Here is a 25,053-nt window from a genome sequence, read left to right as displayed (position 1 = left end):
TACACGGAAACTGACTCCTCTTACTGTCTAAGTTTTGAACCATTATTGTGACACTAGTTATAGATTCCGATGCTTCACTTCAGGTTTACTGTATCCCTCTGACCTTCTTATTGTTAATGCAACACAGAAATTGCAACGGAATTAAATACAAACTGCACAATGCCGACTTAAGTACATGACAACTGACTCTTCTTACTGTCTATGTTTTGAACCATTCCTGTGACACTAGTTATAGATTCCGATGCTTCACTTCAAGATTACTGTATCCCTCTGCCCTTCTTATTGACGATGAAACACAGAAATTGCATCGGAATTATATAGAAAAGGCACAATGCCGACTTAAGTACAAGAAAATTGACTCTTCTTACTGTCTATGATTTGAACCATTCATGTGACACTAAATATAGATTACGATGCTTCACTTCAGGTTTACTGTATCCCGCTGACCTTATTGACGATGAAACACAGAAATTGCATCGGAATTAAAAAAAAAATTCACAATGACGAGTTAAGTACAAGAAAACTGACTCTTTTTACTGTCTAGGTTTGCACCATTCCTGTGACACTAGTTATAGATTCCGATGCTTCACTTCAGGTTTACTGTATCCCGCTGACCTTATTGACGCTGAAACACAGAAATTGCATCGGAATTAAATACAAAGGCACAATGCCGACTTAAGTAGAAGAAAACTGACTCTTCTTACTGTCTATGTTTTGAACCATTCCTGTGACACTAGTTATTGATTCCGATGCTTCACTTCAAGATTACTATATCCCTCTGACCTTCTTATTGACGATGAAACACAGAAATTGCATCGGAATTAAATAGAAAAGGCACAATGCCGACTTAAGTACAAGAAAATTGACTCTTCTTACTGTCTATGATTTGAACCATTCATGTGACACTAAATATAGATTACGATGCTTCACTTCAGGTTTACTGTATCCCGCTGACCTTATTGACGATGAAACACAGAAATTGCATCGGAATTAAAAAAAATTTCACAATGCCGACTTAAGTGCAAGAAAACTGACTCTCCTTACTGTCTATGTTTTGAACCATTCCGGTGACACTAGTTATAGATTCCGATGCTTCACTTCAGGTTTACTGTATCCCTCTGACCTTCTTATTGACGATGAAACACAGAAATTGCATCGGAATTAAATACAAAGAGCACACTGCCGACTTAAGTACAAGAAAACGACTCTTCTTACCGTCTATGTTTTGAACCATTCCTGTGACACTAGTTATAGATTCCGATGCTTCACTTCAGGTTTACTGTATCCCTCTGTCCTTCTTATTGACGATGAAACACAGAAATTGCATCGGAATTAAATACAAAAGGCACAATGCCGACTTAAGTACAAGAAAACTGACTCTTCTTACTGTTTATGATTTGATCCACTCCTGTGACACTAGTTATAGATTCCGATGCGTCACTTCAGGTTTACTGTATCCCTCTGACCTTCTTATTGACGATGAAACATAGAAATTGCATTGGAATTAAAAAGAAAGGGAACAATGCCGACTAAAGTACAAGAAAACTGACTCATCTTACTCTCTATGATTGAACCATTCCTGTGACACTAGTTATAGATTCCGATGCTTCACTTCAGGTTTACTGTATCCCTATGACCTTCTTAATGACGATGAAACACAGAAATTGCAACGGAATTAAATACAAAAGGCACAATGCCGACTTAAGTACAAGAAAACTGACTCTTCTTACTCTATATGTTTTGAACCATTCATGAGACACTAGTTATAGATTCCGTTGCTTCACGTCAGGTTTACTGTATCTCTCCGACCTTCTTATTGACGATGAATCACAGAAATTGCATCGGAATTAAATACAAAAGGCACAATGCCTACATAAGTACAAGAAAATTGATTCTTCTTACTGTCTATGTTTTGAACCATTCCTGTGACACTAGTTATAGATTCCGATGCTTCACCCCAGGTTTACTGTATCCCTCTGACCTTCTTATTGACGATGAAACACAGAAATTCCAACGGAATTAAATACAAAAGTCACAATGCCGACTTAAGTACAAGAAAATTGACTCTTCTTACTGTCTATGTTTTGAACCATTCATGTGACACTAATTATAGATACCGATGCTTCACTTCAGGTTTACTGTATCCCTCTGGCCTTCTTATTGACGATGAAACACAGAAATTGCTTCGGACTTAAATACAAAAGCCACAATGGCGACTTAAGTACAAGAAAACTGACTCCTCTTACTGTCTAAATTTTGAACCATTATTGTGACACTAGTTATAGATTCCGATGCTTCACTTCAGGTTTACTGTATCCCTCTGACCTTCTTATTGTTAATGCAACACAGAAATTGCAACGGAATTAAATACAAACTGCACAATGCCGACTTAAGTACATGACAACTGACTCTTCTTACTGTCTATGTTTTGAACCATTCCTGTGACACTAGTTATAGATTCCGATGCTTCACTTCAAGATTACTGTATCCCTCTGACCTTCTTATTGACGATGAAACACAGAAATTGCATCGGAATTAAATAGAAAAGGCACAATGCCGACTTAAGTACAAGAAAATTGACTCTTCTTACTGTCTATGATTTGAACCATTCATGTGACACTAAATATAGATTCCGATGCTTTACTTCAGGTTTACTGTATCCCGCTGACCTTATTGACGATGAAACACAGAAATTGCATCGGAATTTAAAAAAAAATGCACAGTGCCGAGTTAAGTACAAGAAAACTGACTCTTTTTACTGTCTATGGTTTGAACCATTCCTGTGACACTAGTTATAGATTCCGATGCTTCACTTCAGGTTTACTGTATCCCGCCGACCTTATAGACGATGAAACACAGAAATTGCATCGGAATTAAATACAAAGGCACAATGCCGACTTAAGTAGAAGAAAACTGACTCTTCTTACTGTCTATGTTTTGAACCATTCCTGTGACACTAGTTATAGATTCCGATGCTTCACTTCAGGTTTACTGTATCCCTCTGACCTTCTTATTGACGATGAAACACAGATATTGCATCGGAAATTAATACAAAAGGCACAATGCCGACTTAAGTACAAGAAAACTGACTCTTCTTACTGTCTATGTTTTGAACCATTCCTGTGACACTAGTTATAGATTCCGATGCTTCACTTCAGGTTTACTGTATCCCTCTGTCCTTCTTATTGACGATAAAACACAGAAATTGCATCGGAATTAAATACAAAAGGCACAATGCCGACTGAAGTACAAGAAAACTTTCTCTTCTTCCTGTCTATGTTTTGAACCATTCTTGTGACACTACTTATAGATTCCGATGTTTCACTTTAGGTTTACTGTATCCCGCTGACCTTATTGACGATGAAACACAGAAATTGCATCGGACTTAAATACAGAGGCACAACGACGACTTAAGTACAAGAAAACTGACTCTTCTTACTGTCTAGGTTTGAACCATTCCTGTGACACTAGTTATAGATTCCGACGCTTCACTTCAGGTTTACTGTATCCCGCTGACCATATTGACGATGAAACACAGAAATTGCATCGGAATTAAATACAGAGGCACAACGACGACTTAAGTACAAGAAAACTGACTCTTCTTACTGTCTATGCTTTGAACCATTCCTATGACACTAGTTATAGATTCCGATGCTCACTTCAGGTTTACTGTATCCCTCTGACATTCTTGTTGACGATGAAACACAGAAATTGCATCGGAATTAAATACAAAAAGCACAATGCCGACTTAAGTGCAATAAAACTTATTCTTCTTACTGTGTATGTTTTGAACCATTCCTGTGACACTAGTTATAGATTCCGATGTTTCACGTCAGGTTTACTGTATCCCTCTGACCGTCTTATTGACGATGAAACACAGAAATTGCATCCGAATTAAATACAAAAGGCGCAATGCCGACTTAAGTACAAGAAAACTGACTCTTCTTACTGTCTATGTTTTGAACCATTCCTGTGACGCTAGTTATAGATTCCGATGCTTCACTTCTGGTTTTCTGTATCCCTCTGACCTTCTTATTGACGATGAAACACAGAAATTGCATCGGAATTAAATACAAAAGGCACAATGCCGACTTAAGTACAAGAAAACTGACTCTTCTTACTCTATATGTTTTGAACCATTCATGAGACACTAGTTATAGATTCCGTTGCTTCACATCAGGTTTACTGTATCTCTCCGACCTTCTTATTGACGATGAATCACAGAAATTGCATCGGAATTAAATTCAAAAGGCACAATGCCTACATAAGTACAAGAAAATTGACTCTTCTTACTGTCTATGTTTTGAAACATTCCTGTGACACTAGTTATAGATTCCGATGCTTCACCCCAGGTTTACTGTATCCCTCTGACCTTCTTATTGTTAATGCAACACAGAAATTGCAACGGAATTAAATACAAACTGCACAATGCCGACTTAAGTACATGACAACTGACTCTTCTTACTGTCTATGTTTTGAACCATTCCTGTGACACTAGTTATAGATTCCGATGCTTCACTTCAAGATTACTGTATCCCTCTGACCTTCTTATTGACGATGAAACACAGACATTGCATCGGAATTAAATAGAAAAGGCACAATGCTGACTTAAGTACATGAAAATTGACTCTTCTTACTGTCTATGATTTGAACCATTCATGTGACACTAAATATAGATTACGATGCTTCACTTCAGGTTTACTGTATCCCGCTGACCGTATTGACGATGAAACACAGAAATTGCATCGGAATTAAAAAAAAAATTCACAATGCCGAGTTAAGTACAAGAAAACTGACTCTTTTTACTGTCTAGGTTTGCACCATTCCTGTGACACTAGTTATAGATTCCGATGCTTCACTTCAGGTTTACTGTATCCCGCTGACCTTATTGACGATGAAACACAGAAATTGCATCGGAATTAAATACAAAGGCACAATGCCGACTTAAGTAGAAGAAAACTGACTCTTCTTACTGTCTATGTTTTGAACCATTCTCGTGACACTAGTTATAGATTCCGATGCTTCACTTCAAGATTACTGTATCCCTCTGACCTTCTTATTGACGATGAAACACAGAAATTGCATCGGAATTAAATAGAAAAGGCACAATGCCGACTTAAGTACAAGAAAATTGACTCTTCTTACTGTCTATGATTTGAACCATTCATGTGCCACTAAATATAGATTACGATGCTTCACTTCAGGTTTACTGTATCCCGCTGTCCTTATTGACGATGAAACACAGAAATTCCATCGGAATTTAAAAAAAATTCACAATGCCGACTTAAGTGCAAGAAAACTGACTCTTCTTACTGTCTATGTTTTGAACCATTCCGGTGACACTAGTTATAGATTCCGATGCTTCACTTCAGGTTTACTGTATCCCTCTGACCTTCTTATTGACGATGAAACACAGAAATTGCATCGGAATTAAATACAAAGAGCACACTGCCGACTTAAGTACAAGAAAACGACTCTTCTTACCGTCTATGTTTTGAACCATTCCTGTGACACTAGTTATAGATTCCGATGCTCACTTCAGGTTTACTGTATCCCTCTGTCCTTCTTATTGACGATGAAACACAGAAATTGCATCGGAATTAAATACAAAAGGCACAATGCCTACTTAAGTACAAGAAAACTGTCTCTTCTTACTGTCTAGGTTTGAACCATTCCTGTGACACTAGTTATAGATTCCGATGCTTCACTTCAGGTTTACTGTATCCCTTTGACCTTCTTATTGACGATGAAACACAGAAATTTCATCGGAATTAAATACAAAGGCACAAAGCCGACTTAAGTACATGAAAACTGACTCTTCTTACTGTCTATGTTTTGAACCATTCCTGTGACACTAGTTGTAGATTCCGATGCTTCACTTCAGGTTAACTGTATCCCTCTGACCTTCTTATTGACGATGAATCACAGGAATTGCTTCGGAATTAAATACAAAAGGCACAATGCCGACTTAAGTACAAGAAAACTGACTCTTCTTACTGTTTATGATTTGATCCATTCCTGTGACACTAGTTATAGGTTCCGATGCTTGACTTCAGATTTACTGTATCCCTCTGACCTTCTTATTGACGATGAAACATAGAAATTGCATTGGAATTAAAAAGAAAGGGAACAATGCCGACTAAAGTACAAGAAAACTGACTCATCTTACTCTCTATGATTGAACCGTTCCTGTGACACTAGTTATAGATTCCGATGCTTCACTTCATGTGTACTATATCACTCTGACCTTCTTATTGACGATGAAACACAGAAATTGCATCGGAATTAAATAGAAAAGGCACAATGCCGACTTAAGTACAGGAGAACTGCCTCTTCTTACAGTCTATGTTTTGAACCATTCCTGTGACACTAAATATAGATTCCTGAGCTTCACTTCAGGTTTACTGTATCCCTCTGACCTTCTTAATGACGATGAAACACAGAAATTGCATCGGAATTAAATACAAAAGGCACAATGCCGACTTAAGTACAAGAAAACTGACTCTCCTTATTCTATATGTTTTGAACCATTCATGAGACACTAGTTATAGATTCCGCTGCTTCACGTCAGGTTTACTGTATCTCTCCGACCTTCTTATTGACGATGAATCACAGAAATTGCATCGGAATTAAATACAAAAGGCACAATGCCTACATAAGTACAAGAAAATTGATTCTTCTTACTGTCTATGTTTTGAACCATTCCTGTGACACTAGTTATAGATTCCGATGCTTCACCCCAGGTTTACTGTATCCCTCTGACCTTCTTATTGACGATGAAACACAGAAATTCCAACGGAATTAAATACAAAAGGCACAATGCCGACTTAAGTACAAGAAAACTGACTCTTCTTACTGTCTATGATTTGAACCATTCATGTGACACTAATTATAGATTCCGATGCTTCACTTCAGGTTTACTGTATCCCTCTGACCTTCTTATTGACGATGAAACACAGAAATTGCTTCGGACTTAAATACAAAAGCCACAATGCCGACTTAAGTACAAGAAAACTGGCTCTTCTTACTGTCCATCTTTTGAACCATTCCTGTGACACTAGTTATAGATTCCGATGCTTCACTTCAGGTTTACTGTATCTCTCCGACCTTCTTATTGACGATGAATCACAGAAATTGCTTCGGAGTTAAATACAAAAGGCACAATGCCGACTTAAGTACAAGAAAACTGACTCCTCTTACTGGCTTAGTTTTGAACCATTATTGTGACACTAGTTATAGATTCCGATGCTTCACTTCAGGTTTAATGTATCCCTCTGACCTTCTTATTGTTAATGCAACACAGAAATTGCAACGGAATTGAATACAAACTGCACAATGCCGACTTAAGTACATGACAACTGACTCTTCTTACTGTCTATGTTTTGAACCATTCCTGTGACACTAGTTATAGATTCCGATGCTTCACTTCAAGATTACTGTATCCCTCTGACCTTCTTATTGACGATGAAACACAGAAATTGCATCGGAATTAAATAGAAAAGGCACAATGCCGACTTAAGTACAAGAAAATTGACTCTTCTTACTGTCTATGATTTGAACCATTCATGTGACACTAAATATAGATTCCGATGCTTCACTTCAGGTTTACTGTATCCCGCTGACCTTATTGACGATGAAACACAGAAATTGCATAGGAATTAAAAAAAAAATGCACAGTGCCGAGTTAAGTACAAGAAAACTGACTCTATTTACTCTCTATGTTTTGAACCATTCCTGTGACACTAGTTATAGATTCCGATGCTTCACTTCAGGTTTACTGTATCCCGCCGACCTTATTGACGATGAAACACAGAAATTGCATCGTAATTAAATACAAAGGCACAATGCCGACTTAAGTAGAAGAAAACTGACTCTTCTTACTGTCTATGTTTTGAACCATTCCTGTGACACTAGTTATAGATTCCGATGCGTCACTTCAGGTTTACTGTATCCCTCTGACCTTCTTATTGACGATGAAACACAGATATTGCATCGGAAATTAATACAAAAGGCACAATGCCGACTTAAGTACAAGAAAACTGACTCTTCTTACTGTCTATGTTTTGATCCATTCCTGTGACACAAGTTATAGATTCCGATGCTTCACTTCAGGTTTACTGTATCCCTCTGACCTTCTTATTGACGATAAAACACAGAAATTGCATCGGAATTAAATACAAAAGGCACAATGCCGACTGAAGTACAAGAAAACTGACTCTTCTTCCTGTCTATGTTTTGAACCATTCTTGTGACACTAGTTATAGATTCCGATGTTTCACTTTAGGTTTACTGTATTCCGCTGACCTAATTGACGATAAAACACAGATATTGCATCGGAATTAAATACAAAGGCACAACGCCGACTTAAGTACAAGAAAACTGACTCTTCTTACTGTCTAGGTTTGAACCATTCCTGTGACACTAGTTATAGATTCCGATGCTTCACTTCAGGTTTACTGTATCCCGCTGACCTTATTGACGATGAAACACAGAAATTGCGTCGGAATTAAATACAAAGGCACAATGCCGACTTAAGTACAAGAAAACTGACTCTTCTTACTGTCTATGCTTTGAACCATTCCTATGACACTAGTTATAGATTCCGATGCTTCACTTCAGGTTTACTGTATCCCGCTGACCTTATTGACGATGAAACACAGAAATTGCATCGGAATTAAATACAAAGGCACAATGCCGACTTAAGTAGAAGAAAACTGACTCTTCTTACTGTCTATGTTTTGAACCATTCCTGTGACACTAGTTATAGATTCCGATGCGTCACTTCAGGTTTACTGTATCCCTCTGACCTTCTTATTGACGATAAAACAGAAATTGCATCGGAATTAAATACAAAAGGCACAATGCCGACTGAAGTACAAGAAAACTGACTCTTCTTCCTGTCTATGTTTTGAACCATTCTTGTGACACTAGTTATAGATTCCGATGCGTCACTTCAGGTTTACTGTATCCCTCTGACCTTCTTATTGACGATGAAACACAGATATTGCATCGGAAATTAATACAAAAGGCACAATGCCGACTTAAGTACAAGAAAACTGACTCTTCTTACTGTCTATGTTTTGATCCATTCCTGTGACACTAGTTATAGATTCCGATGCTTCACTTCAGGTTTACTGTATCCCTCTGACCTTCTTATTGACGATAAAACACAGAAATTGCATCGGAATTAAATACAAAAGGCACAATGCCGACTGAAGTACAAGAAATCTGACTCTTCTTCCTGTCTATGTTCTGAACCAATCTTGTGACACTAGTTATAGATTCCGATGTTTCACTTTAGGTTTACTGTATTCCGCTGACCTTATTGACGATGAAACACAGAAATTGCATCGGAATTAAATACAAAGGCACAACGCCGACTTAAGTACAAGAAAACTGACTCTTCTTACTGTCTAGGTTTGAACCATTCCTGTGACACTAGTTATAGATTCCGATGCTTCACTTCAGGTTTACTGTATCCCTCTGACCTTCTTATTGACGATGAAACACAGAAATTGCTTCGGACTTAAATACAAAAGCCACAATGCCGACTTAAGTACAAGAAAACTGACTCTTCTTTCTGTCCATCATTTGAACCATTCCTGTGACACTAGTTATAGATTCCGATGCTTCACTTCAGGTTTACTGTATCCCGCTGTCCTTATTGACGATGAAACACAGAAATTGCATCGGAATTAAATACAAAGGCACAATGCCGACTTAAGTAGAAGAAAACTGACTCTTCTTACTGTCTATGTTTTGAACCATTCATGTGACACTAGTTATAGATTCCGATGCTTCACTTCAAGATTACTGTATCCCTCTGACCTTCTTATTGACGATGAAACACAGAAATTGCATCGGAATTAAATAGAAAAGGCACAATGCCGACTTAAGTACAAGAAAATTGGCTCTTCTTACTGTCTATGATTTGAACCATTCATGTGCCACTAAATATAGATTACGATGCTTCACTTCAGGTTTACTGTATCCCGCTGACCTTATTGACGATGAAACACAGAAATTGCATCGGAATTTAAAAAAAATTTCACAATGCCGACTTAAGTGCAAGAAAACTGACTCTTCTTACTGTCTATGTTTTGAACCATTCCGGTGACACTAGTTATAGATTCCGATGCTTCACTTAAGGTTTACTGTATCCCTCTGACATTCTTATTGACGATGAAACACAGAAATTGCATCGGAATTAAATACGAAGAGCACACTGCCGACTTAAGTACAAGAAAACGACTCTTCTTACCGTCTATGTTTTGAACCATTCCTGTGACACTAGTTATAGATTCCGATGCTTCACTTCAGGTTTACTGTATCCCTCTGTCCTTCTTATTGACGATGAAACACAGAAATTGCATCGGAATTAAATACAAAAGGCACAATGCCTACTTAAGTACAAGAAAACTGTCTCTTCTTCCTGTCTAGGTTTGAACCATTCCTGTGACACTAGTTATAGATTCCGATGCTTCACTTCAGGTTTACTGTATCCCTTTGACCTTCTTATTGACGATGAAACACAGAAATTTCATCGGAATTAAATACAAAGGCACAAAGCCGACTTAAGTACATGAAAACTGACTCTTCTTACTGTCTATGTTTTGAACCATTCCTGTGACACTAGTTGTAGATTCCGATGCTTCACTTCAGGTTAACTGTATCCCTCTGACCTTCTTATTGACGATGAATCACAGGAATTGCTTCGGAATTAAATACAGAAGGCACAATGCCGACTTAAGTACAAGAAAACTGACTCTTCTTACTGTTTATGATTTGATCCATTCCTGTGACACTAGTTATAGATTCCGATGCTTGACTTCAGATTTACTGTATCCCTCTGACCTTCTTATTGACGATGAAACATAGAAATTGCATTGGAATTAAAAAGAAAGGGAACAATGCCGACTAAAGTACAAGAAAACTGACTCATCTTACTCTCTATGATTGAACCGTTCCTGTGACACTAGTTATAGATTCCGATGCTTCACTTCATGTGTACTATATCACTCTGACCTTCTTATTGACGATGAAACACAGAAATTGCATCGGAATTAAATAGAAAAGGCACAATGCCGACTTAAGTACAGGAGAACTGCCTCTTCTTACAGTCTATGTTTTGAACCATTCCTGTGACACTAAATATAGATTCCTGTGCTTCACTTCAGGTTTACTGTATCCCTCTGACCTTCTTAATGACGATGAAACACAGAAATTGCATCCGAATTAAATACAAAAGGCACAATGCCGACTTAAGTACAAGAAAACTGACTCTTCTTATTCTATATGTTTTGAACCATTCATGAGACACTAGTTATAGATTCCGCTGCTTCACGTCAGGTTTACTGTATCTCTCCGACCTTCTTATTGACGATGAATCACAGAAATTGCATCGGAATTAAATACAAAAGGCACAATGCCTACATAAGTACAAGAAAATTGATTCTTCTTACTGTCTATGTTTTGAACCATTCCTGTGACACTAGTTATAGATTCCGATGCTTCACCCCAGGTTTACTGTATCCCTCTGACCTTCTTATTGACGATGAAACACAGAAATTCCAACGGAATTAAATACAAAAGGCACAATGCCGACTTAAGTACAAGAAAACTGACTCTTCTTACTGTCTATGATTTGAACCATTCATGTGACACTAATTATAGATTCCGATGCTTAACTTCAGGTTTACTGTATCCCTCTGACCTTCTTATTGACGATGAAACACAGAAATTGCTTCGGACTTAAATACAAAAGCCACAATGCCGACTTAAGTACAAGATAACTGACTCTTCTTACTGTCCATCTTTTGAACCATTCCTGTGACACTAGTTATAGATTCCGATGCTTCACTTCAGGTTTACTGTATCTCTCCGACCTTCTTATTGACGATGAATCACAGAAATTGCTTCGGAGTTAAATACAAAAGGCACAATGCCGACTTAAGTACAAGAAAACTGACTCCTCTTACTGGCTTAGTTTTGAACCATTATTGTGACACTAGTTATAGATTCCGATGCTTCACTTCAGGTTTACTGTATCCCTCTGACCTTCTTATTGTTAATGCAACACAGAAATTGCAACGGAATTAAATACAAACTGCACAATGCCGACTTAAGTACATGACAACTGACTCTTCTTACTGTCTATGTTTTGAACCATTGCTGTGACACTAGTTATAGATTCCGATGCTTCACTTCAAGATTACTGTATCCCTCTGACCTTCTTATTGACGATGAAACACAGAAATTGCATCGGAATTAAATAGAAAAGGCACAATGCCGACTTAAGTACAAGACAATTGACTCTTCTTACTGTCTATGATTTGAACCATTCATGTGACACTAAATATAGGTTCCGATGCTTCACTTTAGGTTTACTGTATCCCGCTGACCTTATTGACGATGAAACACAGAAATTGCATAGGAATTAAAAAAAAAATGCACAGTGCCGAGTTAAGTACAAGAAAACTGACTCTTTTTACTGTCTATGTTTTGAACCATTCCTGTGACACTAGTTATAGATTCCGATGCTTAACTTCAGGTTTACTGTATCCCGCCGACCTTATTGACGATGAAACACAGAAATTGCATCGGAATTAAATACAAAGGCACAATGCCGACTTAAGTAGAAGAAAACTGACTCTTCTTACTGTCTATGTTTTGAACCATTCCTGTGACACTAGTTATAGATTCCGATGCGTCACTTCAGGTTTACTGTATCCCTCTGACCTTCTTATTGACGATGAAACACAGATATTGCATCGGAAATTAATACAAAAGGCACAATGCCGACTTCAGTACAAGAAAACTGACTCTTCTTACTGTCTATGTTTTGATCCATTCCTGTGACACTAGTTATAGATTCCGATGCTTCACTTCAGGTTTACTGTATCCCTCTGACCTTCTTATTGACGATAAAACACAGAAATTGCATCGGAATTAAATACAAAAGGCACAATGCCGACTGAAGTACAAGAAAACTGACTCTTCTTCCTGTCTATGTTTTGAACCATTCTTGTGACACTAGTTATAGATTCCGATGTTTCACTTTAGGTTTACTGTATTCCGCTGACCTTATTGACGATGAAACACAGAAATTGCATCGGAATTAAATACAAAGGCACAACGCCGACTTAAGTACAAGAAAACTGACTCTTCTTACTGTCTAGGTTTGAACCATTCCTGTGACACTAGTTATAGATTCCGATGCTTCACTTCAGGTTTACTGTATCCCGCTGACCTTATTGACGATGAAACACAGAAATTGCGTCGGAATTAAATACAAAGGCACAATGCCGACTTAAGTACAAGAAAACTGACTCTTCTTACTGTCTATGCTTTGAACCATTCCTATGACACTAGTTACAGATTCCGATGCTTCACTTCAGGATTACTGTATCCATCTGACATTCTTGTTGACGATGAAACACAGAAATTGCATCGGAATTAAATACAAAAAGCACAATGCCGACTTAAGTGCAATAAAACTTATTCTTCTTACTGTGTATGTTTTGAACCATTCCTGTGACACTAGTTATAGATTCCGATGCTTCACTTCTGGTTTTCTGTATCCCTCTGACCTTCTTATTGACGATGAAACACAGAAATTGCATCGGAATTAAATTCAAAAGGCACAATGCCGACTTAAGTACAAGAAAACTGACTCTTCTTACTCTATATGTTTTGAACCATTCATGAGACACTAGTTATAGATTCCGTTGCTTCACATCAGGTTTACTGTATCTCTCCGACCTTCTTATTGACAATGAATCACAGAAATTGCATCGGAATTAAATTCAAAAGGCACAATGCCTATATAAGTACAAGAAAATTGACTCTTCTTACTGTCTATGTTTTGAAACATTCCTGTGACACTAGTTATAGATTCCGATGCTTCACCCCAGGTTTACTGTATCCCTCTGACCTTCTTATTGACGATGAAACACAGAAATTCCAACGGAATTAAATACAAAAGTCAGAATGCCGACTTAAGTACAAGAAAACTGACTCTTCTTACTGTCTATGATTTGAACCATTCATGTGACACTAATGATAGATTCAGATGCTTCACTTCAGGTTTACTGTATCCCTCTGACCTTCTTATTGACGATGAAACACAGAAATTGCTTCGGACTTAAATACAAAAGCCACAATGCCGACTTAAGTACAAGAAAACTGACTCTTCTTTCTGTCCATCATTTGAACCATTCCTGTGACACTAGTTATAGATTCCGATGCTTCACTTCAGGTTTACTGTATCCCGCTGACCTTATTGACGATGAAACACAGAAATTGCATCGGAATTAAATACAAAGGCACAATGCCGACTTAAGTAGAAGAAAACTGACTCTTCTTACTGTCTATGTTTTGAACCATTCCTGTGACACTAGTTATAGATTCCGATGCGTCACTTCAGGTTTACTGTATCCCTCTGACCTTCTTATTGACGATAAAACAGAAATTGCATCGGAATTAAATACAAAAGGCACAATGCCGACTGAAGTACAAGAAAACTGACTCTTCTTCCTGTCTATGTTTTGAACCATTCTTGTGACACTAGTTATAGATTCCGATGTTTCACTTTAGGTTTACTGTATCCCGCTGACCTTATTGACGATGAAACACAGAAATTGCATCGGAATTAAATACAAAGGCACAATGCCGACTTAAGTAGAAGAAAACTGACTCTTCTTACTGTCTATGTTTTGAACCATTCCTGTGACACTAGTTATAGATTCCGATGCGTCACTTCAGGTTTACTGTATCCCTCTGACCTTCTTATTGACGATGAAACACAGATATTGCATCGGAAATTAATACAAAAGGCACAATGCCGACTTAAGTACAAGAAAACTGACTCTTCTTACTGTCTATGTTTTGATCCATTCCTGTGACACTAGTTATAGATTCCGATGCTTCACTTCAGGTTTACTGTATCCCTCTGACCTTCTTATTGACGATAAAACACAGAAATTGCATCGGAATTAAATACAAAAGGCACAATGCCGACTGAAGTACAAGTAAACTGACTCTTCTTCCTGTCTATGTTTTGAACCATTCTTGTGACACTAGTTATAGATTCCGATGTTTCACTTTAGGTTTACTGTATTCCGCTGACCTTATTGACGATGAAACACAGAAATTGCATCGGAATTAAATACAAAGGCACAACGCCGACTTAAGTACAAGAAAACTGACTCTTCTTACTGTCTAGGTTTGAACCATTCCTGTGACACTAGTAATAGATTCCGATGCTTCACTTCAGGTTTACTGTATCCCGCTGACCTTATTGACGATGAAACACAGAAATTGCGTCGGAATTAAATACAAAGGCACAATGCCGACTTAAGTACAAGAAAACTGACTCTTCTTACTGTCTATGCTTTGAACCATTCCCATGACACTAGTTATAGATTCCGATGCTTCACTTCAGGTTTACTGTATCCCTCTGACATTCTTGTTGACGATGAAACACAGAAATTGCATCGGAATTAAATACAAAAAGCACTATGCCGACTTAAGTGCAATAAAACTTATTCTTCTTACTGTGTATGTTTTGAACCATTCCTGTGACACTAGTTATAGATTCCGATGCTTCACTTCTGGTTTTCTGTATCCCTCTGACCTTCTTATTGACGATGAAACACAGAAATTGCATCGGAATTAAATACAAAAGCCACAATGCCGACTGAAGTACAAGAAAACTGACTCTTCTTCCTGTCTATGTTTTGAACCATTCTTGTGATACTAGTTATAGATTCCGATGTTTCACTTTAGGTTTACTGTATTCCGCTGACCTTATTGACGATGAAACACAGAAATTGCATCGGAATTAAATACAAAGGCACAACGCCGACTTAAGTACAAGAAAACTGACTCTTCTTACTGTCTAGGTTTGAACCATTCCTGTGACACTAGTAATAGATTCCGATGCTTCACTTCAGGTTTACTGTATCCCGCTGACCTTATTGACGATGAAACACAGAAATTGCGTCGGAATTAAATACAAAGGCACAATGCCGACTTAAGTACAAGAAAACTGACTCTTCTTACTGTCTATGCTTTGAACCATTCCTATGACACTAGTTATAGATTCCGATGCTTCACTTCAGGTTTACTGTATCCCTCTGACATTCTTGTTGACGATGAAACACAGAAATTGCATCGGAATTAAATACAAAAAGCACTATGCCGACTTAAGTGCAATAAAACTTATTCTTCTTACTGTGTATGTTTTGAACCATTCCTGTGACACTAGTTATAGATTCCGATGCTTCACTTCTGGTTTTCTGTATCCCTCTGACCTTCTTATTGACGATGAAACACAGAAATTGCATCGGAATTAAATTCAAAAGGCACAATGCCGACTTAAGTACAAGAAAACTGACTCTTCTTACTCTATATGTTTTGAACCATTCTTGAGACACTAGTTATAGATTCCGTTGCTTCACATCAGGTTTACTGTATCTCTCCGACCTTCTTATTGACGATGAATCACAGAAATTGCATCGGAATTAAAATCAAAAGGCACAATGCCTACATAAGTACAAGAAAATTGACTCTTCTTACTGTCTATGTTTTGAAACATTCCTGTGACACTAGTTATAGATTCCGATGCTTCACCCCAGGTTTACTGTATCCCTCTGACCTTCTTATTGACGATGAAACACAGAAATTCCAACGGAATTAAATACAAAAGGCAGAATGCCGACTTAAGTACAAGAAAGCTGACTCTTCTTACTGTCTATGATTTGAACCATTCATGTGACACTAATGATAGATTCCGATGCTTCACTTCAGGTTTACTGTATCCCTCTGACCTTCTTATTGACGATGAAACACAGAAATTGCTTCGGACTTAAATACAAAAGCCACAATGCCGACTTAAGTACAAGAAAACTGACTCTTCTTTCTGTCCATCATTTGAACCATTCCTGTGACACTAGTTATAGATTCCGATGCTTCACTTCAGGTTTACTGTATCCCGCTGACCTTATTGACGATGAAACACAGAAATTGCATCGGAATTAAATACAAAGGCACAATGCCGACTTAAGTAGAAGAAAACTGACTCTTCTTACTGTCTATGTTTTGAACCATTCCTGTGACACTAGTTATAAATTCCGATGCGTCACTTCAGGTTTACTGTATCCCTCTGACCTTCTTATTGACGATAAAACAGAAATTGCATCGGAATTAAATACAAAAGGCACAATGCCGACTGAAGTACAAGAAAACTGACTCTTCTTCCTGTCTATGTTTTGAACCATTCTTGTGACACTAGTTATAGATTCCGATGTTTCACTTTAGGTTTACTGTATCCCGCTGACCTTATTGACGATGAAACACAGAAATTGCATCGCAATTAAATACAAAGGCACAATGCCGACTTAAGTACAAGAAAACTGACTCTTCTTACTGTCTAGGTTTGAACCATTCCTGTGACACTAGTTATAGATTCCGATGCTTCACTTCAGGTTTACTGTATCCCGCTGACCTTATTGACGATGAAACACAGAAATTGCGTCGGAATTAAATACAAAGGCACAATGCCGACTTAAGTACAAGAAAACTGACTCTTCTTACTGTCTATGCTTTGAACCATTCCTGTGACACTAGTTATAGATTTCGATGCTTCACTTCAAGTTTACGGTATCCCTCTGACATTCTTGTTGACGATGAAACACAGAAATTGCATCGGAATTAAATACAAAAAGCACAATGCCGACTTAAGTGCAATAAAACTTATTCTTCTTACTGTCTATGTTTTGAACCATTCCTGTGACACTAGTTATATATTCCGATGCTTCACGTCAGGTTTACTGTATCCCTCTGACCGTATTATTGACGATGAAACACAGAAATTGCATCGGAATTAAATACAAAATGCAGAATGCCGACTTAAGTACAAGAATACTGACTCTTCCTACTGTCTATGTTTTGAACCACTCCTGTGACACTAGTTATAGATTCCGAAGCTTCACTTCAGGTTTACTGTATTCCTCTGACATTTTTATTGACGATGAAACACAGAAATTGCATCGGAATTAAATAGAAAAGGCCCAATGCCGACTTAAGTACAAGAAAACTGACTCCTCTTACTGTCTATATTTTGAACCATTCCTGTGACACTAAATATAGATTCCGGTGCTTCACTTCAGGTTTACTGTATCCCTCTGACCTTCTCATTGACGATGAAACACAGAAATTGCATCGGAATTAGGTACAAAAAGCACAATGCCGACTTATGTGCAAGAAAACTGACTCTTCTTACTGTCTATGTTTTGAACCATTCCTGTGACACTAGGTATGGAATCCGATGCTTCTCTTCAGGTTTACTGTATCCCTCTAACCTTCTTATTGACGATGAAACACAGAAATTGCATCGGAATTAAATACAAAGAGCACAATGCCGACTTAAGTACAAGAAAACGACTCTTCTTACCGTCTATGTTTTGAACCATTCCTGTGACACTAGTTATAGATTCCGATGCTTCACTTCAGGTTTACTGTATTCCTCTGTCCTTCTTATTGACGATGAAACACAGAAATTGCATCGGAATTAAATACAAAAGGCACAATGCCGACTTAAGTACAAGAAAACTGACTCTTCTTACTGTCTATGTTTGAACCATTCATGTGACACTAGTTATAGATTCCGATGCTTCACTTCAGGTTTACTGTATCCCTCTGACCTTCTTATTGACGATGAACCACAGAAATTGCATCGGAATTCAATACAAAGGCACAATGCCGACTTAAGTACAAGAAAACTGACTCTTCTTTCTGTCTATGTTTTGAACCATTCCTGTGACACTTGTTACAGATTCTGATGCTTTACTTCAGGTTTACTGTATCCCTCTGACCTTCTTATTGACGATGAAACACAGAAATTGCTTCGGAGGTAAATACAAAAGGCACATTGCCGACTTAAGTACAAGAAAACTGACTCTTCTTACAGTCAATATTTTGAATCATTCCTGTGACACCTGTTATAGATTCCGATGCTTCACTTCAGGTTTACTGTATCCCTCTGACCTTCTTATTGACGATGAAACACAGATATTGCATTGGAATTAAATACAAAAGGCACAATGCCGACTTAAGTACAAGAAAACTGACTCTTCTTACTGTCTATGTTTTGAACCATTCCTGTGACACTTGTTATAGTATCCGATGCTTCACTTTAGGTTTACTGTATCCCTCTGACCTTCTTATTGACGATGAAACACAGAATTTGCATCGGAATTAAATACAAAAGGCACAATGCCGACTTAAGTACAAGAAAACTGACTCCTCTTAGTGTCTAAGTTTTGAACCATTCCTGTGACACTAGTTATAGATTCCGATGCTTCACTTCAGGTTTACTGTATCCCTCTGACCTTCTTATTGTTGATAAAACACAGAAATTGCATCGCAATTAAATACAAAAGGCACAATGCCAACTTAAGTACACGAAAACTGACTCTTCTTACTGTCTATGTTTTGAACCATTCCTGTGACACTAGTTGTAGATTCCGATGCTAAACTTCAAGTTTCCAGTATCACTCTGACCTTCTTATTGACGTTGAAACACAGAAATTGCATCGGAAGTAAATACAAAAGGCACAATGCCGACTTAAGTACAAGAAAATTGACTCTTCTTACTGTCTGTGTTTTGAACCATTCCTGTGACACTAGTTATAGATTCCGATGCCTCACCTCATGTTTACTGTATCCCTCTGACCATCTTATTGACGATGAAACACAGAAATTGCAACGGATTTAAATACAAAAGGCACAATGCCGACTTAAGTACAGGAAAACTGACTCTTCTTACTGTCTATGATTTGAACCATTCATGTGTCACTAGTTATAGAATCCGATGCATCACTTCAGGTTTACTGTATCCCTCTGACCTTCTTATTGACGATGAAACATAGAAATTGCATCGGAATTAAATACAAAAGGCACAATGCCGACTTAAGTACAAGAAAACTGACTCTTCTTACTGTCTATCTTTTGAACCGTTCATGTGAGACTAGTTATAGATTCCGATGCTTCACTTCAGGTTTACTGTATCCGTCTGACCTTCTCATTGACGATGAAATACAGAAATTGCATCGGAATTATATATAAAGGGCACAATGCCGACTTAAGTACAAGAAAACTGACTTTTCTTACTGTCTATGTTTTGAACGACTCCTGTGACACTAGTTATAGATTCCGATGCTTCACTTCAGGTTAACTGTATCCCTCTGACCTTGTTATTGACGATGAAACATAGAAATTGCATAGGAATTAAATACAAAAGGCACAATGCCGACTGAAGTACAGGAAAACTGACTCTTCTAACTGTATATGTATTGAAACATTCATGTGACACTAGTTACGGATTCCGATGCTTCACTTCAGGTTTACTGTACCCCTCTGACCTTCTTATTGACGATGAAACACAGAAATTGCATCGGAATTAAATACAAAAGGCACAATGCCCCCTTATGTACAAGAAAACTGACTCATCTTACTGTCTATGTTTTGAACCATTCCTGTGATACTAGTTATGGATTCCGATGCTTCACTTCAGGTTTACTGTATGCTTGTAACCTTCTTATTGACGATGAAACACAGAAATTGCAACGGAATTAAATACAAAAGGCACAATGCAGACTTAAGTACAAGGAAACTGACTCTTCTTACTGTCTATGATTTTAACCATTCATGTAACACTAGTTATGAATTCCGATGCTTCACTTCATTTTTACTATATCCCTCTGACCTTCGTATTGACGATGAGACACAGAAATTGCATCGGAAGTAAATACAAAAGGCACAATGCCGACTTATGTACAAGAAAACTGACTCTTCTTACTGTCTATGTTTGAAAAACTCATGTGACGCTAGTTACAGATTCCGATGCTTCACTTCAGGTTTACTCTATCTCTCCGACATTCTTATTGACGATGAAACACAGAAATTGCGTCGGAATTAAATACAAAGGCACAATGCTGACTTAAGTACAAGAAAACTGACTCTTCTTACTGTCTGCTTTGAACCATTTCTGTGACACTAAATATAAATTCCGATGCTTCACTTCAGGTTTACTGTATCCCTCTGACCTTCTTATTGACGATGAAACACAGAAATTGCATCGGAATTAAATACAAAAAGCACAATGCCGACTTAAGTACAAGAAAACTGACTCTTCTCACTGTCTGTGCTTTGAACCATTCCTGTGACACTATTTATAGATTCCGATGCTTCACTTCAGGTTTACTGTATCCCTCTGACCATCTTATTGACGATGAAACACAGAAATTGCATCGGAATTAAATACAAAAGCACAATGCCGACTTAAGTACAAGAAAAATGACTCATCTTACTGTCTATGTTTTGAACCATTCCTGTGATACTAGTAATGGATTCCGATGCTTCACTTCAGGTTTACTGTATCCCTCTGACCTTCTTATTGACGATAAAACACAGATATTGCATCGGAATTAAATACAAAAATCACAATGCCGACTTTAGTACAAGGAAACTGACTCTTCTTACTGTGTATGTCTTGAACCATTCCTGTGACACTAGTTATAGATTCCGATGCTTCACTTCAGGTTTACTGTATCCCTCTGACCTTCTTATTGACGATGAAACACAGAAATTGCATCGGAATTAAATACAAAAGGCACAATGCCGACTTAAGTACAAGAAAACTGACTCTTCTTACTGTCTATGTTTTGAACCATTCCTGTGACACTAGTTATGGATTCCGATGCTTCACTTCAGGTTTACTGTATGCCTCTAACCTTCTTATTATCGATGAAACACAGAAATTGCATCGGAATTAAATACAAAAGGCACAATGCCGACTTAAGTACAAGTAAACTGACTCTTCTTACTGTCTATATTTTGAACCACTCCTGTGACACTAGTTATAGATTCCGATGCATCACTTCAGGTTTACTGTATGCTTCTAACCTTCTTATTGACGATGAAACACAGAAATTGCATCGGAATTAAATACAAAAGGCACAATGCAGACTTAAGTACAAGGAAACTGACTCTTCTTACTGTCTATGTTTTGAACCACGCCTGTGACACTAGTTATAGATTCCGATGCTTCACTTCAGGTTTACTGTATCCCTCTGACCTTCTTATTGACGATGAAACTCAGAAATTGCGTAGGTATTAAATGCAAAAGGCACAATGCCGACTTAAGTATAAGAAAACTGACTCTTCTTACTGTACATGTTTTGAACCATTCATGTGACACTAGTTATGGATTCCGATGCATCACTTCAGGTTTACTGTATGCCTCTGACCTTCTTATTGACGATGAAACACTAAAATTGCATCGGAAGTAAATACAAAAGGCACAATGCCGACTTAAGTACAAGAAAATTGACTCTTCTTACTGTCTGTGTTTTGAATCATTCCTGTGACACTAGTTATAGATTCCGATGCCTCACCTCAGGTTTACTGTATCCCTCTGACCTTCTTATTGACGATGAAACACAGAAATTGCAACGGATTTAAATACAAAAGGCACAATGCCGACTTAAGTACAAGAAAACTGACTCTTCTTACTGTCTATGATTTGAACCATTCATGTGACACTAGTTATAGAATCCGATGCATCACTTCTGGTTTACTGTATCCCTCTGACCTTCTTATTGACGATGAAACATAGAAATTGCATCGGAATTAAATACAAAAGGCACAATGCCGACTTAAGTACAAGAAAACTGACTCTTCTTACTGTCTATCTTTCGAACCGTTCATGTGAGACTAGTTATAGATTCCGATGCTTCACTTCAGGTTTACTGTATCCGTCTGACCTTCTCATTGACGATGAAATACAGAAATTGCATCGGAATTATATACAAAGGGCACAATGCCGACTTAAGTACAAGAAGACTGACTTTTCTTACTGTCTATGTTTTGAACGACTCCTGTGACACTAGTTATAGATTCCGATGCTTCACTTCAGGTTAACTGTATCCCTCTGACCTTGTTATTGACGATGAAACATAGAAATTGCATAGGAATTAAATACAAAAGGCACAATGCCGACTGAAGTACAGGAAAACTGACTCTTCTAACTGTATATGTATTGAAACATTCATGTGACACTAGTTACGGATTCCGATGCTTCACTTCAGGTTTACTGTACCCCTCTGACCTTCTTATTGACGATGAAACACAGAAATTGCATCGGAATTAAATACAAAAGGCACAATGCCCCCTTATGTACAAGAAAACTGACTCATCTTACTGTCTATGTTTTGAACCATTCCTGTGATACTAGTTATGGATTCCGATGCTTCACTTCAGGTTTACTGTATGCTTGTAACCTTCATATTGAAGATGAAACACAGAAATTGCATCGGAATTAAATACAAAAGGCACAATGCAGACTTAAGTACAAGGAAACTGACTCTTCTTACTGTCTATGATTTTAACCATTCATGTAACACTAGTTATGAATTCCGATGCTTCACTTCAGGTTTACTATATCCCTCTGACCTTCGTATTGACGATGAGACACAGAAATTGCATCGGAAGTAAATACAAAAGGCACAATGCCGACTTATGTACAAGAAAACTGACTCTTCTTACTGTCTATGTTTGAAAAATTCATGTGACGCTAGTTATAGATTCCGATGCTTCACTTCAGGTTTACTCTATCTCTCCGACATTCTTATTGACGATGAAACACAGAAATTGCGTCGGAATTGAATACAAAGGCACAATGCTGACTTAAGTACAAGAAAACTGACTCTTCTTACTGTCTGCTTTGAACCATTTCTGTGACACTAAATATAAATTCCGATGCTTCACTTCAGGTTTACTGTATCCCTCTGACCTTCTTATTGACGATGAAACACAGAAATTGCATCGGAATTAAATACAAAAAGCACAATGCCGACTTAAGTACAAGGAAACTGACTCTTCTTACTGTCTGTGCTTTGAACCATTCCTGTGACACTAGTTATAGATTCCGATGCTTCACTTCAGGTTTACTGTATCCCTCTGACCATCTTATTGACGATGAAACACAGAAATGGCATCGGAATTAAATACAAAAGGCACAATGCCGACTTAAGTACAAGAAAACTGACTCATCTTACTGTCTATGTTTTGAACCATTCCTGTGATACTAGTAATGGATTCCGATGCTTCACTTCAGGTTTACTGTATCCCTCTGACCTTCTTATTGACGATAAAACACAGATATTGCATCGGAATTAAATACAAGAATCACAATGCCGACTTTAGTACAAGGAAACTGACTCTTCTTACTGTCTATGTCTTGAGCCATTCCTGTGACACTAGTTATAGATTCCGATGCTTCACTTCAGGTTTACTGTATCCCTCTGACCTTCTTATTGACGATGAAACACAGAAATTGCATCGGAATTAAATACAAAAGGCACAATGCCGACTTAAGTACAAGAAAACTGACTCTTCTTACTGTCTATGTTTTGAACCATTCCTGTGACACTAGTTATGGATTCCGATGCTTCACTTCAGGTTTACTGTATGCCTCTAACCTTCTTATTGGCGATGAAACACAGAAATTGCATCGGAATTAAATACAAAAGGCACAATGCCGACTTAAGTACAAGTAAACTGACTCTTCTTACTGTCTATGTTTTGAACCATTCCTGTGACACTAGTTATAGATTCCGATGCATCACTTCAGGTTTACTGTATGCTTCTAACCTTCTTATTGACGATGAAACACAGAAATTGCATCGGAATTAAATACAAAAGGCACAATGCAGACTTAAGTACAAGGAAACTAACTCTTCTTACTGTCTATGTTTTGAACCACGCCTGTGACACTAGTTATAGATTCCGATGCTTCACTTCAGGTTTACTGTATCCCTCTGACCTTCTTATTGACGATGAAACTCAGAAATTGCGTAGGAATTAAATGCAAAAGGCACAATGCCGACTTAAGTACAAGAAAACTGACTCTTCTTACTGTACATGTTTTGAACCATTCATGTGACACTAGTTATGGATTCCGATGCATCACTTCAGGTTTACTGTATGCCT

Source organism: Schistocerca americana, chromosome 9 (genome assembly GCF_021461395.2).
Source record: "Schistocerca americana isolate TAMUIC-IGC-003095 chromosome 9, iqSchAmer2.1, whole genome shotgun sequence".
Taxonomy (NCBI): Eukaryota; Metazoa; Arthropoda; class Insecta; order Orthoptera; family Acrididae; genus Schistocerca; species Schistocerca americana.
This window is presented reverse-complemented; position numbering follows the sequence as displayed.